The sequence below is a fragment of the Camelus ferus genome, chromosome 3, assembly GCF_009834535.1.
Source record: "Camelus ferus isolate YT-003-E chromosome 3, BCGSAC_Cfer_1.0, whole genome shotgun sequence".
Classification (NCBI taxonomy): Eukaryota; Metazoa; Chordata; class Mammalia; order Artiodactyla; family Camelidae; genus Camelus; species Camelus ferus.
The window spans coordinates 56,726,451-56,744,588 of NC_045698.1; the positions used below are offsets into that span (position 1 = coordinate 56,726,451).

Sequence of the window (18,138 nt, forward strand, 5' to 3'; positions counted from 1 at the left end):
TATTGAATCACTACCAAATAATACCAACAAATTTTATAAGTAATTTGTACTCAATTAAAAGAGTGGTGCTCTTTTATTTCCATTGATTTTTGTTATATTAATATTTCAGATGGTCATTTTGGTCAGCTTCAGATAATAAAAAAGTCCCCAAGCAAAAGTTTCATTTCAGGGATAAAGAGTCCTTTTCTTTGACAGGTAATAGTTTGCTTTTGGTACCTTATGAATCTAATGGTGCATCCCTATCTCCTTATGCTGAGGCTGAGTAACCTGGGAAGAAAACCATCTTGTAATATGGTTCTTTTCAAAATGACCTAGTCAGATTTTCTCCTGGCATCTGCATGTGGTCCATGGGAAAATACACTTATTTTCTCTTTCACTCTTCTGCTCCCATAGTCCTCTCTAGCCAGTGTCTTGGCTGTATACTTTTCAAGGTGAATCAGGTATGAGTCAACTGTGGTCCCCCAACCACAAGGAGCATATGTTAACCTTCCCAAGGGGGTTTTCAAATGGCTTGGACTCACCCATTGGACGAAATGAAGGATATTTTCATAGTACTCCAGCAACATTCTCCAAACAAATCGTATCTTTGGTTAGTTCAACAAATCAAATATTGCATACCCTTGAGGTAGATGATGGACTAAAGTTTGCAAAGATGCAAAACATTAAAAAAAAAAACACTTATAGTGTTTTCATAGATAGTCTAGCCCCTCACTTTTACATTGTAAAAGTACTTGTCTCATTATCTTTCTCTTGAATCCTATTTTAACTGTTATGTGGCAAAGCTTGCTCCCTGTTTGAGATGTGGTTTCAAGTTTTGATTGAATAGACAAGGTGGAGAAGTCTAGACCCTTTAGTGATCAGGTTCTGCCCAGTCAAAGAATGAACTACATCCAGAGGCTCCCTTTCTGACCAGATGTCCCACCCGGTACTGCACATTCCTACCTCTCGAGTAGATTTAAAGAGGGGCTGACATTCATTGGCTTTTTTGCTTCAGAGAACTCAAAGAGAGCAGAGTATCTTTATTATTATAGACACTATTACTTTTTGCTTTAAAGACAAAGATTAGTAGTGCCAAGGATCAAAACATTTCAGTGGCTAGGTCATGGTGACCAGTACAAAATTATCTCTAAATTGCTTATTCATAAAACTACATCGAAGTATACTCAGTTTGGCTCTGAGTTTACCTAGGTATGACGGGAGAAAAATATTCTTTGGAAATTCTCCATATAATTTAGTCTAATAATTGGTATGTCCACATCCTTCATCTCTTTTCTGCCATTTCCTATTTGGTTCAAATTTCACTCAGAATCTTTAAAGGCTGAAAAATAGAACTTGGAAATAAAATTTTAAAAAATATATTTAGACCTTTTAATATAAAATATAAGCCAATGATAGTTTGGTTACAGTTCTATCTATAGAGCCAAAACTTTTTAACACAGGACATAGTTAAAATATTGGGGTTTCAAACCCCACTTGAATTTCCATATATGCAATAGCATTTATTCTCCATGTATTTCAGATATGCATTACTAATTTATTACTGCTTCACAAATTACCCAGAAACACTACTGTTTAAAACGATGAATATGATCTTTCTGTGCTGTGGATCAGGGATTTAGGCACAGCTGAACTGGGTTTTCTGGTGCAGGATCTCTCCTGAGGCTGAAATTGAAGGGCTACCTGGGACTGCAGTCATCTCAAGGCTGGTCTGGCAGAGGATCCACTTCCACTATCATTCACATGCCTTCTACCAGACCTCAGGTTCTCACTGGCTACTGGCTACAGATAACAGTTCCCTGAACTTGGATCTCTCCGTAGGGCAGATGACATGACAAAAAAGGTACATAGCAAGACAACTGACATCCTGTCACTTTTGCTGCATTCTCTTCACCAGAACTGAGTTACCAGCCTTGGCTTTCACATGAGGACAGGATTACCTAAGATTATGAGAACCAGTAGGTGAGGCTGGTTGGGGGCCATTTTAGATGCTCCCTACCAGAGTTAATCATTTATCATTCATCACTCTCCAGAAGGGTAGTATATATTTTTATACACCAATGGACAATTTTTGGACCACTACAGGCTGTTTTGTCTCAAAGTTGCACAGTAGCTGCGTTAAAATTCTATCTAGAATTTGGCTGTTAAATGACTCCCTGTCCATGTAGATGAGGGGATGTGAGATGACTAAAGGTTAAGCTGAAAGCCTTTCCATTAAAAATTTAACTTATAGAAACATCTTGCCATTTGTGACGCAGAAATTTTACTAAAAATTTGATACCCTCAAACAACATATTAAAATCATTTTCTGATTTACCACATTTCTGTCATTCAATTAAAGAATTAAACAAAGCAGATAGAAAAAAATAGAATGTTTTATGTGGTTGTTTCCTATAGCTACTATAACATATTGCCATAAAGTTACTGGTTTAAAAAACCCCACAAATTTATTATCTTCATTTTGGAGGGTTTGCTAAGGCTGTATTCTTTTTTGAAGGCTCTAGGCTAGAATCTGTGTTTTTCCCCCCCACTTTCAGCTATTAGAAGTTCCCTGCATTACTTGACTTTTGCCCCTCTCGCATCTTGGAAACCAGCAATGACTGATTGGGTCCTTCTCACACTGCAACATCCTAACCCTGACTATCTTACCTCCCTCTTTCACTAATAAGAACCTTGAGATTTTATTAAGCCTACCTAGATAACCCAGGATAACCAGTCCCATCTTAAATTCTGCTGCTTAGCAAACTTACTTCCATATGCAAATTTAATCCCCTCCTGTCATGTAACAAAACATATTCATAAGCTCTGGGAATTAGGGTGTAAACAACTTTGGGGGCCACAACACATTTTGAAATGTAGGATTTAATTGAAGTAAGTTTGCTATACATTTATACATTTTCAGTATACATAGTAAACTGTGTAATTCTTTTAGCAACTTCAGAGCAGATATATGTTTATTTGTTAAATGAATAAATCAGTAATTATTCATCAGATCGAGTTGTTATATCTTCTATACAAAGTCAAAGGAGGCTGAGTCTCCTAGGTTGACTATGAGAAGAGACACAGGTACTTGACAATTCCTATTGAAAGTCCTTTTGATTTGGACTCTACTCTGATTGAAATTTAGTTGACTGCCAGAATTCCCAAATTGTATTTTCTTTGTTCTTGATTCTTAAAGTACAATGATAACAGATGTTATATAAGAGGATATGAAGAAAATAAAATGAGAGCCAAGGGAGGAATGAAAGGAACAACACAGATAAGCCAAGTTTCCATCATGGAGGTACATTAGTATAGTGAATCAAGCACACCATTTACTTTCTTTCTGACCAAATCCCCACTCCCATTTTCTCTATGGGTTCTGATGATATGGTTTTTGTTTTTCATTTCCTCAAGATCCTCTATTATCTGAGAGTGCTGCAATGCAACCTGACAAAGTCTAATAAATAAACTCCTTATTTTCCTCTCCCCATTCGTAAATCTATGTTATCTATTTTAGTGAATGGCTTCATGTACAGTTGCTGGAAACCTGAACTCATCTCTACTCCTTATTCTCCCTCATTTTCCAACTCGATCCTTCTCAGTCCTGTCATTTCCATCCATTTACCTCCATCCTCATTTCCATGGCATACTCTACCTCCCCAGTTCATACATCCTTAATCTCTGTCTCTTCTGCTGCCCATTTATCTCTTTTTATTTGGTCAGAAATAAATTTTCAAAATTTATAATTTTAATAGCCTTCTACTTAAATTTTAACAATGACATTCCATTTATTATAAACTCTTGAGCCTCGCATATAGGGCTTTTCACAAGGTGACTTGAAGTTACTTTTCCAGACTCATTTGCAATTGGCTCTCTGGATATATCCAGTACTCTAATCTCCCTGACTCATTTGTAGATTACACAGCATGCTCTTTATTCAAGGCTGCTGTTAGGTATGTCCTTCCTCTCCTTTGCATCTTGGGTCCCTATCATTACTCAGAAAACTCTGTGAATTCTTTTCAGTTACCCTTATCAGCCCCCAACCCAACGTAAGGGAAATCAGCCCCTGTCTTGCTATTTCTTCTACACATTTAATTTAGTCTCTATTAGAAAAATGGCCTTTTTTCCAACTTTGGCCAAAATGCACATAGATTTGGTACTTAACTATCTTGCTGTGAGAACCCTGATTTGAACTCAGATGTCATCAGGGCTATGTGTTTACATTGTGTATATATATCTGAAATTACACTCAGTTTAGGAGAAAAGGGCACTGAGTAGTGGGAAGAATTCCTCACCCAGGAACGTTATACAAACATATAGAGCAAAGTCCTGCATGTTTTTGAGCTTTTTCATCTCTTTGTCACTCTCTCCAAAGCAGACCCTCAGGATATCACTTCTCTGGGATGGATGTTCCCCTTAGGGCTTGAGACTCTTATCCTCAGTGTGACATACCCATCCATTGTAGATCTCATAAATGTGCTGATAAATGATATTAAACAAAAAAATAAAATATCTCAACCTGACTATTCTTTTATGCTTTTCTCCCAGATGTGCACTGACCCAATACTCACATCAAACTTTGTCTATAAATCCTCACATTTACGTATCCTTGCAGTTGTGAGTCAGACTTCACCTGAATAATTTTAAGAGACTCCTGGGGCAAAAGAGATTGAAAATTACATGTTCATCCAAAGACTAGATTACATTAATTATTATTACTGGGCTCGATTCTCCTGCTACCAGTCTTCCCTCTGTGACCATTTTTTATTACATAAATTATTATTATTATTATTTTAATTTGCTGTGTACTAGGTGTGCACTATGGTGCAGTACATGACACAAAGGGTTCATCATTTCATTTCAGAGTTTTGCAATGTAAGTCATTAAGTTCAGCACTTAGTCTTTGTTGTTATTTCATACACACACTTACAAATACATTATATATAAACACACTGTAGACACAGAAACACACACACACAAATGTCTATGAATGAAGAAATTACAATCTAGAGGACTAATGAAAACTGATTCATAACTGCCTGAGAATAATTTAAAAGGAAACATATATGACAGGTTACAATTTTAAATTATACTGATTTATTTCTATTTCTAATTTTCATATAGAGCTCAAAATAATTAAAGAATGTCATGATTTTCTCTATATATGGTCTTTGGCGACACTACTGCACATTCCCAAAATGCCTCACAGTATTAAGCAGTCTCCTCTGAGAGCTTAAAACTAGCAAACAACTTGGGTGGACATATCAAAGCCTTTAGCAGATTGTTGAAAAGGAGCAGTAAACTAATACACATGAATTTCACGGAATATGGGTCTAGCTTGAATGTCTATCCCTGTTAGAGAAAGGGATACTTGTATAATTAGTCAGTGGGCCAAGAACACATGCATTTGGTGGAGCTTTTACATCTTAATAGGCTAGTGCAGGAGTTCATGAGTGGTGTGTCTGCCAGTGACATGATTTATCTTCACAGTGATTCATGTATTCAAATGGAATTTACTTCAGCTAGTTTAAATGTGAGGCAAATAGGAAAAGTAGCAGATCAGATAACTGTAGGAGGAGATGGAAACAGAATTAAGCTGAATTACCAGACAGGTGACCATCAAAGCTAGACACATCTCAGTTTTGCCTACTACAGTTTCCTGAACTAAAATCCCAACCAGCCTGAGGTCTGGCTTTGTGACTACTGATACACGGTGCTCTGCTGACTTAATTCCTCCAGAAATTAGTATCATATGGCCTAAATATTTCATGTAATCTCAATATGCCTCTATTTTTTACAACATGAAGAAGCTAAATGCAGGAAAGGCAACAGGTGAGAGATTGAGACAGAAGAAGGGAAGAGAAAGAGGGGAAAGAATGAAGGGAGGGAGGGAGAGACAGGCTGTGAGCAGGCAAGCTGGGAAACTGGATGTTTGGGAGAGTCCTTCAAATTAAATGAGGATGTAAAGTTATAACCTGGGATTATAGATTTATTTAATTATACAAGTATTTTTCAATATTTTATAAAGTTTTCTTATTTAAGTATAGTCAGTTTACAATATTATACTGGTTTCAGGTGTACAGCATAGTGATTCAATATTTTTATAACTTGTACTCCATTTAAAGTTACTACAAATATATCCTCTTGTTTATGTATTTTATACATAGTTCCTCTCTCTGAATCATACCTCTATTTTACCATCTCTCCCCACTGTTGTCAACTACTTTATTTTCTATATCTGTGAATCAGTTGCTCTTTTGTTATATACATTTGTTACATATTCTAGATTTTACATACAAGTGATAACATAAAATGTTTGTCTTTCTCCATGACATACTTCTCTAAGCATAGTGCTCTCTAGGTTCATCCATGTTGCTAATGGCAGAATTTCATTCTGTATTATGACCAAGTAATATTCTGTAGTATATATACATATATGCAAATACATACCACATATTCGTTATCCATTTATTGATGGACACTTGGGTTGCTTCCATATCTAGTCTATTGTAAGCAATGCTGCTATGAACATCACGGTGCATTTATCTTTTCAAGTTAGTATGTTTTCTTTTTTTTTTTTTTTTTTTTCAAATATTCCCGGGTGTGGATTGCTAGCTCATATGGTAATTATATTTTTAGTTTTTTGAAGAACTTTTGAACTGTTTTCAATAGTGGCTGCACCAATTTACATTCCCATCCATAGTGTACATGATTCCCTTTTCTCCACACCCTTACCAATATTTCTTCCTTGTAGACTTTTTGATGATAGCCATTCTAACAGGTATGAGGTGATATCTCATTATAGTTTTGATTTACATTTCTTTAAAAATTAACAATGTTAAGCATCTTTCCATGTGCCTGTTGGCCATCTGTATGTCTTCTTTGGAAAAATGTCTATTCAGGTCTTCTGCTCACTTTTTTAAATTTTTTTTTTTATATTGAGTTTTATGAGCTCTTTATATATTTTGGATATTAACCCCTTATAGTCATGTCATTTTCAAATATTTTCTCACATTCAGTAGGTTGCCTTTTTGTTTTGTCAATGAATTCTACCACACATAGAAGGAAGAGTTAATACCTATCCTTCTCAAATTATTCCAAAAAAACTGAAGAGGATGGAACACTCTCTAATTCATTCTGGATGTAATCACTACCCTGATACCAAAACCAGACATCTTTTCATGTCCTTTACTTGCCATTTGTACATCTTCTTGATGAGGTGTCCAGGTCTTTTGCCCATTTTATACTCAGATTGTTTTCTTATTGTTGAGGTTTAAAAGTTCTTCGTTTATCTTGGATAACAGTTCTTTGTTACATAGCCGTCTTGAAAATATTTTCTCCAGGTTTATGACTTGTCTTCTCATTCTCTTGACAGGAATTTTAAATTTTAAAGAAGTCTAGCATGTCAATTCTTTCCTTCATAGATCATGCCTTTGGTGTCATATCTAAAAAGTCATTGCAAAACCCAAGATCATCTAAATTTTCTCCTGTTATCTTCTAGAAGTTTTAGTTTTGTGCTGCATGTGACTATACGGTTTTTCCAGTACCATTTTTTGAAAAAATATATCTTTCCTCCATTTTTTTGTCTTTGTTCCTTTGTCAAATATGAGTTGACTATATTTGTGTGGGCTTATTTCTGGGCTCTCCATTTTGTTTCACTGATCTAATTGTCTATTCTTTTGCTAATTCCACACTGCATTGATTACTGTAGCTTTATATTAAGTATTGAGTCAGGTAGGTGTCAGTCATCCAACTTTGTTCTTTTCCTTCAATATTGTGGTGGTTATTCCCAATCATCTGCCTCTCCACATAAACTTTAGAATCAGTCTGTAAACATCCATAAAATTATTTTCTGAGATTTTATTGGGAATGAATTGAATATGTGGATCAGGTTGAGAAGAATTGACATTTTGAGTCTTCATATCTGTGAATATGTAGTATCTATCCATTTCCTTAGTACTTTGGTTCCTTTCATTACAGTTTTATACTTTTCCTCATATATATCTTGTACATTTTTGTTTGATTTATAATTATTTCAAATTTGGGGGTGCTAAGGTAAATGATATTGTGATTTTAATTTCAAATTCCACTTGTTCATTGCTGGTATATAGGAAGGGGATGAACTTTTGGATATTAAGCTTATATTCTGCAACCTTGCAATAATTGCTTATTAGTTCCAGGAGGGTTTTTTAATCAGTTTTTTTCAGATTTTTTTTTTACAGTCAATCAATTCATCTGCAAACAAAGACAATCTATACACCTTTTATTTCCTATTATTTTCTTATTCCATTAACTAGGACATCCAGTACTACTTGTGAAAGGAGGTATGTTTGTTTTGTTCCTGATCTCAGTAAGAAAGGTTCTAGTTTTCCACCATTAAGTACAATGCTAGCCATAGGATTTTTGTGGATTTTTAAAATCAATCTGAAGAAGTTCCTCTTTATTCATAGTTTGCTGAACATTTTAAAATCATTAATGGGTGTTGAATTTTGTCAAACTGTTTTTCTTTACCATTTGATATGATCATGTGATTTTTCTTAGCCTGTTGATGTGGTGGATTAATTAAAATTTGAATGTTGATCCAGCCTTACGTGCCTGGAATAAATGCCACTAAGTTGTGGTATATACCTGGAAAAAGTACAAAACAAAAACCAAACAAGCTAAAGCAATATGTAGGACGGTGTGTATAACTAGAAAAGAGTAAAAATCTATCCATCATCCATTTATCTTTCCTTTCAGCTCATTGCTTGCCATCATTGAGGTAGTCTTAATTTCTACCTTGCTGTTTGAATTCTTGTTGTTTAAAATTATTTTCTATTCCATAAGTTTATATTTAAGACATTCAAAATCTAGTAAATAAAAGTAGATATTTTTTCTTTATGTAGGACTGATCAGTTTGGGCTAGATTAATTAAATTCAGTCTCTATAAAACCTATGACAATCTTGTAACTGTAAAATAGTGATAATATCTATCTTTTAAAAATGTTAGTTAGGAATAAAATATCTTATATAAATTATGTGTTCTTTAGTTAATAGTTTCAAACATGTATTTTAAAGTATCACAGCACTTTTTCCTACAACAAATTTTATATAAAAATCCAATATGTAAAACAAAAGTGGGATTTTTCTGATGAAGGTAAGAGAAGAAGCATGAGATACCCAGTTTCATTCTCATATAACTTGGCTGACACTCCCACTACACCACAGAATGTCAAAGTTCCACAGAACATTCTAAAAACCACTGTCCTATTGTCCTCTCTGAAGTATCTCTCAACCTTACTCACTCCTTTATACTCCTCCTTCTGAATCATCCTTTTATCAAGTCTGATAGCTGGTTCCTTTGTTGTTGAATGAAAAGAATACACAAGAAAGAGTTGCACACAACCACTATTTGAACTTTCATTTCACTGTAATTGAAGTTCTACAGGAAACCAGCAAGCTGACTTTTCTTTTTCTTTTTTTAACATTTTTTTATTGAATTATAGTCATTTTACAATCTTGTGTCAAATTCCAGTGTAGAGCACAATTTTTCAGTTATACATGAACATACATATTCATTGTCAGATTTTTTTAGCTGTGAGCTACCACAACATCTGTATATATTTCCCTGTGCTATACAGTATAATCTTGTTTATCTATTCTGCATATGCCTGTCAGTATCTACAAATTTTGAAATCCCAGTCTGTCCCTTCCCACCCCCCAACCCTTGACAACCACAAGTTTGTATTCTATGTCTATTAGTTTGTTTCTGTTTTGTATTTATGTTCTTTTTTTTTTCTTTTAGATTCTATATATGAGCAATCACATATGGTATTTTCCTTTCTCCTTCTGGCTTACTTCACTTAGAATGACATTCTCCAGGGGCATCCATGTTGCTGCAAATGGCGTTATGGTGTCGGTTTTTATGGCTGAGTAGTATTCCATTGTATAAATATACCACCACTTCTTTATCCAGTCATTTGTTGATGGACATTTAGGCTGTTTCCATGTCTTGGCTATTATAAATAATGCTGCTATGAACATTGGGGTGCAGGTGTCTTTTTGAAGTAGGGTTCCTTCTGGATAGATGCCCAGGAGTGGGATTCCTGGGTCATATGGTAAGTCTATTCCTAGTCTTTTGAGGAATCTCCAAACTGTTTTCCACAGTGGCTGCACCAAACTGCATTCCCACCAGCAGTGTAGGAGGGTTCCCAAGCTGACTTTTCTTTTTCTCTTTGCTAAACTAAATCACCCAGGCTTTAATCCATATAAAGTTGTATTAGGGTTTGGAGTCAAGTCAGAGTTGACATTTTCTCCCTTTTGCTTAGATTCTCCTTCATGACTTCATTTACAATGTCTTCTGGTCTTTTCCTCCAAATGTGCAAAACTAAGTAGATTCTTTAGTTCTCTTTATAACCCCTCATGTTCTTCACATCTTGATCATAAGAATGAAGGTTTATCTTTAAGCAATCCCCAAAATACTGTCTTTGGACCTCAGGTGGCCTGAAAGAGTCCTTACAGTAATCTTGCTCAACTATCTTTGAGAGGGCTTAAGAAGATGACTCCTGAATTTCCAAATTTTATCTCGCACCCATCTCCCTCTTAGCAATTCAGTATTCCTGAAATAGCTAGTTGTTATGATTCTATTCTTAGCTAGAACATCGTGATTTAAAAAAAACTCTAAAATCCAGAAAATAACTTATGATAAGTCAGTGTGTTACTATATATACCTATAATACTCAAATATGCAGCAAAATGGATTGACCTGGAGATCGTCATACTAAGTGAAGCCAGAAAGAGAAAAAAAAATACCATATGATATCACTTACATATGGAATCTAAAAAAAGACACAACTAAACTTATTTATAGACTCAAAGACATAGAAGATAAACTTATGGTTACCAGGGGAGGAATGGAGTGGGAAGGGATAAAATGGGAGTTTGATATTTACAGATACTAACTAGTATAACAACAAGTTTACACTGTACAGTACAGGAAACTATTTTTTAATATCTTGTAGTAACCTATAATGAAAAAGAATATAAAAAGGAATATATGCATGTATATGTATGACAGAAACATTATGTTGTACACTAGAAATTATCACAAAATTGTAAAATGATTATACTTTAATTAAAAACTATAAAAAATAAAATATTCAAACATTTTATAGTTTTCAGGTTTGTTTCAGCTTTTTTTAAACAAAATTATACAGGTATCAATCAGATTCACAAATCCAATTCTTTCTTCTTCTTAGGACATAGACTCTTTCTTAAGGTGATATGATACATTCTCATTCATATTTTTATACATTTATGCATGTATGCATATTCCTCAAATATAGATTATTTTATATGAAAAAGTAGATAAATTGTATGTATTCTTCTGAAGCATTGTTTATATCAATGTCACGCTAATGAAATTGTATCCACCTTGAGATATATATATACACATATACATATATACATATATATATATGTATATATGTATATATATATTTATATATCTGTTTCATTCACTTTAAGCCCTGAAGGAATTGTAAGTATTAACTATAGGCTGATCCAGTCACTTTGAGGAATGGTTCACAAATGTCAGTATCCATAAATCGCTTCTCTTGAATACTTCAATCTACTCATAAAGCAATCTTCCCATTTCTGTCTGAGAGGTATAAGACTGTTGGCATTCATGTAACAATCAAGTGGTATGAGGTGACTAGTAAGGTCTTTCCAATTATTATACAGAATTTCTCCTTCTAATTCTCATGATTTCTGTGTATTATTCAGCTGTGCCTATAGTCTTAAGAGATCACTTCTTTTAGGAGAGTTTTCCAGAATAAATACCTCCAGTCATCTGACTTCAGAGGGCAAGTTACTTGGCAGTATTTGATAAAAAAAATGTATATATGATTCTAGATTCTTCAACCATTCTTTCTACTTTGATTGCCTTCCCAAGGTACCTCCTTAGGTAGAACTTTCTGCTGGGGGAACCATATGAGATATCTGTGCTGTAAGAACTTATTTTTTGTTCCACGGTCTCACTTTTTCATCCAAAAATATTAGTTCCAAAATGTAGCCATCTCTCATCTGCCATTTTTCTCTTATTTTCTTTGTCTATATGGATTTGTATTTTATTATGGTTATTATTATGAATATTATTGTTGTTATTGTGACTATTGTTCATTTTTCTGTCAGGTAAGTGAAAGTTTGGGGAGAGTTTGAAATATGTTAAAGTTACCATTAAAAATAAGTAATATTTTTAAATAGAAGATAATAAAGAAATTTTAATTTTTCTATAATACTATTAGTCTGTTCAGTTTTTCTATTTACATCAAATATAAAAATACAGTGTTTCTAAAAACTCATTTATTTTATGAAGATCTAAAAATTTTGTCAGATAAAGCTACTGAGTTATTTCATTCAAGCATTCATTTAACCAATATTTATTGTGTATCAATTATATGCCATGCTCTCTGTTCTACAAACTTAGGATATGTCAATGAAAATGCATATGAAGATCTCTGCCTTCATGGAAATTCATTCCAGTGAAGAAGAGATGGATAATAAACAATAAAAATAATGAATAAGCCAATTACACAGCATCTCACAATGTAGTAAGTGTTATGGCAAAAAAGTAGAATCATGCATGGTAAGAAGGTAATTGTTGATTACTAACAAAACATACATAATGACCGTTTATGTTAATGATTATTATTAAGCACCTATTACGCGCTCTGTGATACATGTAATAAATCTATTAGAACAAATTTCATTAAAATCCAATTTTATAAATACATGTATCTTTATAAAGCAAATCCATTAAAAATAATCACAGATGATCTTACTTTCTAAGTACACTTATTAAAAAGCAACTTAAAGCCTTAGCTGAAATGCAGAAAACTATGTGAATGAATCATAAACTATGGATTTTTGTATTCTGATTCTAATTAAATTCAACTAACAAATTACCATTTTATATGAAGGCATTTTATAATGAACTGATTTGAATAAGCTGAATGCTACATAGTTACTTCATATTTGATATTACTCAAGTAGCATCAGTACTACTTTCTAACAAAAGATTCCAAACAATGTTTTTAGAAAATAAAAACATACAAACTAAAGTATAATTTTATCTACTTAAAAATGAATGGAAAGTTATCTTTTTCAATTCTATTTCATATATTGAGTAAACTACAATTTACTACCACCATAGCTGTACCCCTCGTGGAAGTCATACCACAGAATATTTGTATATATAAATAAAAATACTCAAACAAGTTCCTATTAATATTAGTAGTTATTTTTAAACATTTCTTACCAAATAGCTTCCTTTGTCACTGTACTCCTCACAGTACCAAATATCATAAGATAGCTTACTAAAAAGAGATTGCTGAGAGTAGCTGTAAGTGACATAACCTCTATTTGAAGTAACTGGCAATTTCTTTAATGGAAAGTGCTTAGAATTGCACAGAAATTGATTTTGCTTCTTTTCTATAGTGGGCAGTAAGTATTCCTACTTTGATTACTGGTGCAATCTTAAAGACATATTCAAAACTCCTGAGAAAACAATGCTGATAACGAGAACCACAATTTACCTTTTACAATAGTAAGCTGCATACTATATCTGAGCACAATTAACATAATTAAAACAATCTTTAAAAATTGGTCCAACATCACTTTGCTAATTCAAGAATTTCAAACAAATTCTCCATAAAACTTATTCTTACTCTTTCAATTCAATGCTTTATAAAATGGCAGCAGAATTCTAGAACACATATTACATTCAAAATAAATATTTTTAAAAGTGTAAATGCATATTTCACATGCCTTAATGATTACATGAAGACACTTCTTTGTTAGTATTTGGAATTCATATCATATAGCTACAGTCCATGTATTATTTAAACATTTTAAAATTACAGTTAGTTAATTTCCATTTTAAGATATTTTGTTCTTTGTAAGAGCTAAGAATATTCTGAAACTCAAGAAATACTACTGAAAATCCATTTTTATAATAAGGAAGGATAAGCTAAATCATTGATATGATAATGACATCTATATACATATATACATTCATATATATAGATATATCAGAAAAAATTAATAGAATTCAAGATCTGACAATTTTTAGACAATAGCTTTGTGTTTTTTATATAGGGTGTTCCTAGAAGTATGAGGAACACTTTTAAAAAATTATGTATTTCAGATAAAGAAAAATGATTATTTTGTAGGTATTTTGTTTTAAAACTGAAATTTTGAAAGACAATATCAACACTTATTTGCTTAAAAAAAAAACTAGCCATTCACAAAACAGTAGTTAAAGAAAATGTAGAGATTCTTAATCAAATCGGCATGAATACATTAATCAGGGAAGTACTTCATTAAATCAGTGATGATAACAGTAGAATGAAAATGAACTTCTCAGACATGATAACTTTAATGAAATGATAGAGGTAATACTATTATTATATCAATCTACAAACTTTATTAACATGTAAAAATGTTTTTCTTTTGCAAAGTTTTCCTACCTTCAAAGAGTTGTTAAAACATAAACGTTACAAAGTATGACAATGCCAGCTTTTACTTCTCTTTTTTTATTTTAAACTCAGTTATTAACATTGATCTAACATTGATGACACATAAAAGCTTTAATTTGCCATCAGATGATGGTTCTGGAAGGTTTCCATTGCAACTTCACTTAATTAGCTCCTGAATAATGATAACAATAATAATAATACCCACAAATATGTGCAAAGCCCCCTGCCCTTAGGCTAAGTAATCATATGCAATATTTAATTGTCATGACAACCTTGTTAGGCGGATATTATTTTTAGATCCATTTTACATAAGCTACAATTATGTTAAATAACTTTCCAATTTTTCACAGCTAACAAATAAAGGAAACTTGAACTCAAAACTATTGGGTTGCATCAACTATTTTAAAAAATTTATATAAGCATGTAAAAACAATTCCAAAGAAATCACTGGATACCTACAATGTGCAAAGTCATCCATTTCACACAGATTCTACATACCTAGGGAAATGTTATATCAATAGTTAATATTGGAGCTTGAATTACAATTCCAATTATCTGTAACACATTTTAAAATATTTATTAAATAACTCAAAACCCAAGTTACATTTGCTTTTATTAATAGAAACTGCTTGACTATTTTGGTAGACTTGACTGGACAGAAAAAGACATATTATAAAAGACAAACTGTCCTAAATATGTTGATCATTTTGGGTGAACACTATTCATCAGTCAAAATACGCATTATACTTGTAAAAACTGCCTAACACTGGATATAAATCACTGGTATTTTTAAAAACCAGTCTATGATTTTTCTGTAGGTTTAATGACAAATCATAACATAGTTAATGGCATCATTTTAATCATTATGTGTGCTAAATTCATAATTATAAATCATATATGCACATGAATCATAAATATTTAATCCTTGGTTCATTTCATTTATTCATTCACTCATTAAGCAAATACTTTAAGCATCTACTCTTTCCTGTGATTATTCTATATATTATGAAAAAGACTGGCTCCTCATCCTTATACAATTTATATTTTAGTATGTGAGACAGGCAGTATATAGGTAAAACACTAAATGAAAAAAATATGGCACAGTTTTAGAAATCAGTGGATAATCTGGAAAGGCCTCTGAAAGAAACTGACATCCCAAAGAGAACTAAAAATAAGAAAGAACCTACCAGACAAAGAGTTGTGGGAAATCTATTTCAAGGAATATTATGCTTAAAGGCTCCAAAGTGGGGGAAAAGCCTGGTATGTTCTAGGACTGACACAGGACCAGTGTAATGTTGCACAGGGGAGAAAGAAGGAGAAAGACAATAGCCTGTCATGCTGAGACCTAGGCCAAAGAAGGTAATGTGAACAGAAGCCATTGATAGGTTGTTAATGGGAATTAACATTCTGATTTATATTTTATAAAGACAACTCTGGGTCCTGTGTGGGAAATGGATTGGAGAGGAATGGGCAGAAGCTGGGAGAGGATGGAACCAGTTCAGAGTCGATAATTTGTTGCATAAAATAATGATGCCTGGACAATAGTGGAGATAAGGGAGTTATAAAGAAGTAGACACATTTAAGTAAAAATCTGCCTAGCCTCCTGGTATAGCTTTTAATCTAATAATGAAAAAAACAAAACAAACAAACAAACACAAACTAAGCTCTACTGAGGAAGAAGGGAAGTTCTGCCTGCCTCAGCTCCCCATGACATATGCTGGCTGAGTATTCTGTTGTTCAACTGCTTAGATTAAGTGACTGAATTTGCCCGGTAGCTATTGAGAGTGTGTGCAATAGTCTGAGAAGTAGTCCAGGAGGTGGGGGCTGCCCTGTTTGGCACTGAACCCTATTATGAAGCTGCTGCTGTCTACCCCTGGGGCTCAGATCCCACTAGGCCTCTAGAATGCTCTAACGAGTACAACTGCTAGTAGATAGAAAAGAAACTGGGCTGAGATGCAAAAAACATTGAGAAGGATTTCCAAGTAAAATTAAATGATTACTATGGCTGATAAAAAGAGAAAGAGAAGTTCAAGAAGCTGTCATTTCCTTTGAGTTTCATTGTATCATACCTCCCTCTACTCCTTCTTCAATTTCCTATGAAGGATTTTTCATCTCTACTCTCTCTCTAAATATTCGATTCTAGTTCAATTATAGTTACCCAACATTTTCCACTAGGTCTTCTTACTCATTTCCAAAGCTTCAAATATTTATAAATGATAAATTTAATATATCTCATTCAGAGTAATCTGAGTTCCATATCAGTTTATCCTGTATCAACACATCCTTCTTAGAAAAATCTCAAACAGGTTCAAAACTAAATTCTGGCTCTTCCTCACGTTGGAGTAATTTCTTCTCTCGTGAGTGATACCTCCATCCATCTAAGTTTCAAATTCAAGCCATATATGTTCATTTAAATCTTAGGACTTCCTTCTCCACTGCTCATATTTAAAAAAAAACCATCACCAAATCTTGTCAATTCACTAACATTAATGTAATTGTCTGTAAACGTAGTCTTCTTTCCTGACCACCTCTCTGGCTTCATCACGTCCAATTCCCTTACTCAAAACTCTCCAGTCATCTGGGCTGCTCTCTGACCTCTAACGGCAAACACTTTAATGACTCTGGAACCCCACCCCCCCACTACCGCCCAAATGCTGTACCCTGCCTGGAATGTTCTTTCTCTCCTCTTTCTTGCTTTCATCTTCGAAGAAGGTTAAACTCTACTCAATGTCCAGAATAAACCATACATACCACTTTCTCAAAAATGTCTTATGAAACATCTCCTGAATCTAAATTATGTTTTTCTACTACATTTTCCTAAAGCACCCCCCATTTTTTTCCTGCATAACCTTTATCATGGTTTGTCATGATACTTTCATAATTATTACCTCGTTCAACATAATCTCAGCCACTAGACCATATGCTCCATGACAGCATGAATCTTGTCTATTGTGGTAACTGCTATATTCACAGGTCCTAGAGCTACTGCTGAAGATCTGGACTTCCAAGATAAGTGCAGTAAGAATCACTACTTTATTTTGTTTGCAATATGCAAAAAATCTTTTTTTTAAAGAACAATTCCAAATAAGCAAAATAAGTTAAAATCAACTATCTTTCCAGTTAATTCAGAGAAGTAAAAATTAAGGTAACTTCAGAACATACTGAACAAATTTAAGTGTAGTATTGTAACATTATAAAAAGTGTGATTAATGTAGTTTCTGAAATTTTAGCCAAAGTTTTTAGAAGATTTCAACTGGAAGAGTAACTATAAAAATATATATATGAGATTTGCAGCCTTTGCATTTTCTCACTTCATTCTTTCAAAATATTACATGCAAATATTTGGATTATTTTCACTGATACGCCCTTGAGCAAATGATTATTCACTAGTAATATATCATTTATTTTGTGGTATAGTTATTAGCTTGCTTAGAAGGCATGATTGAAATTTAGAATTGGATACATAAAAAATTTTAAGAACAAAGAAATTATTAAAAGTTGAAATTTAGCACTGCAGTAGGTTGAGATAATCTTAGGTAACTATTAAACTATTCAATATGTTATCAGGATGAAACATTTTTAAGTAGGAGAAAATGATAATAAAAGGTGTAAAGCAAAAAATATTGAGAATATCTACTGAAAT

At 33.1% G+C, this 18,138-nt stretch overlaps 1 long non-coding RNA gene across 1 annotated transcript; it reads left to right on the forward strand.

The window, feature by feature from the left end:
- Positions 1-792: 792 nt before the first annotated feature.
- On the forward strand, positions 793-15,890 carry LOC116659772. The gene is made up of 3 exons (XR_004315113.1): positions 793-804; positions 5,660-5,665; positions 15,811-15,890. It is a non-coding gene; the product is annotated as an uncharacterized LOC116659772 (long non-coding RNA).
- Positions 15,891-18,138: the final 2,248 nt, after the last annotated feature.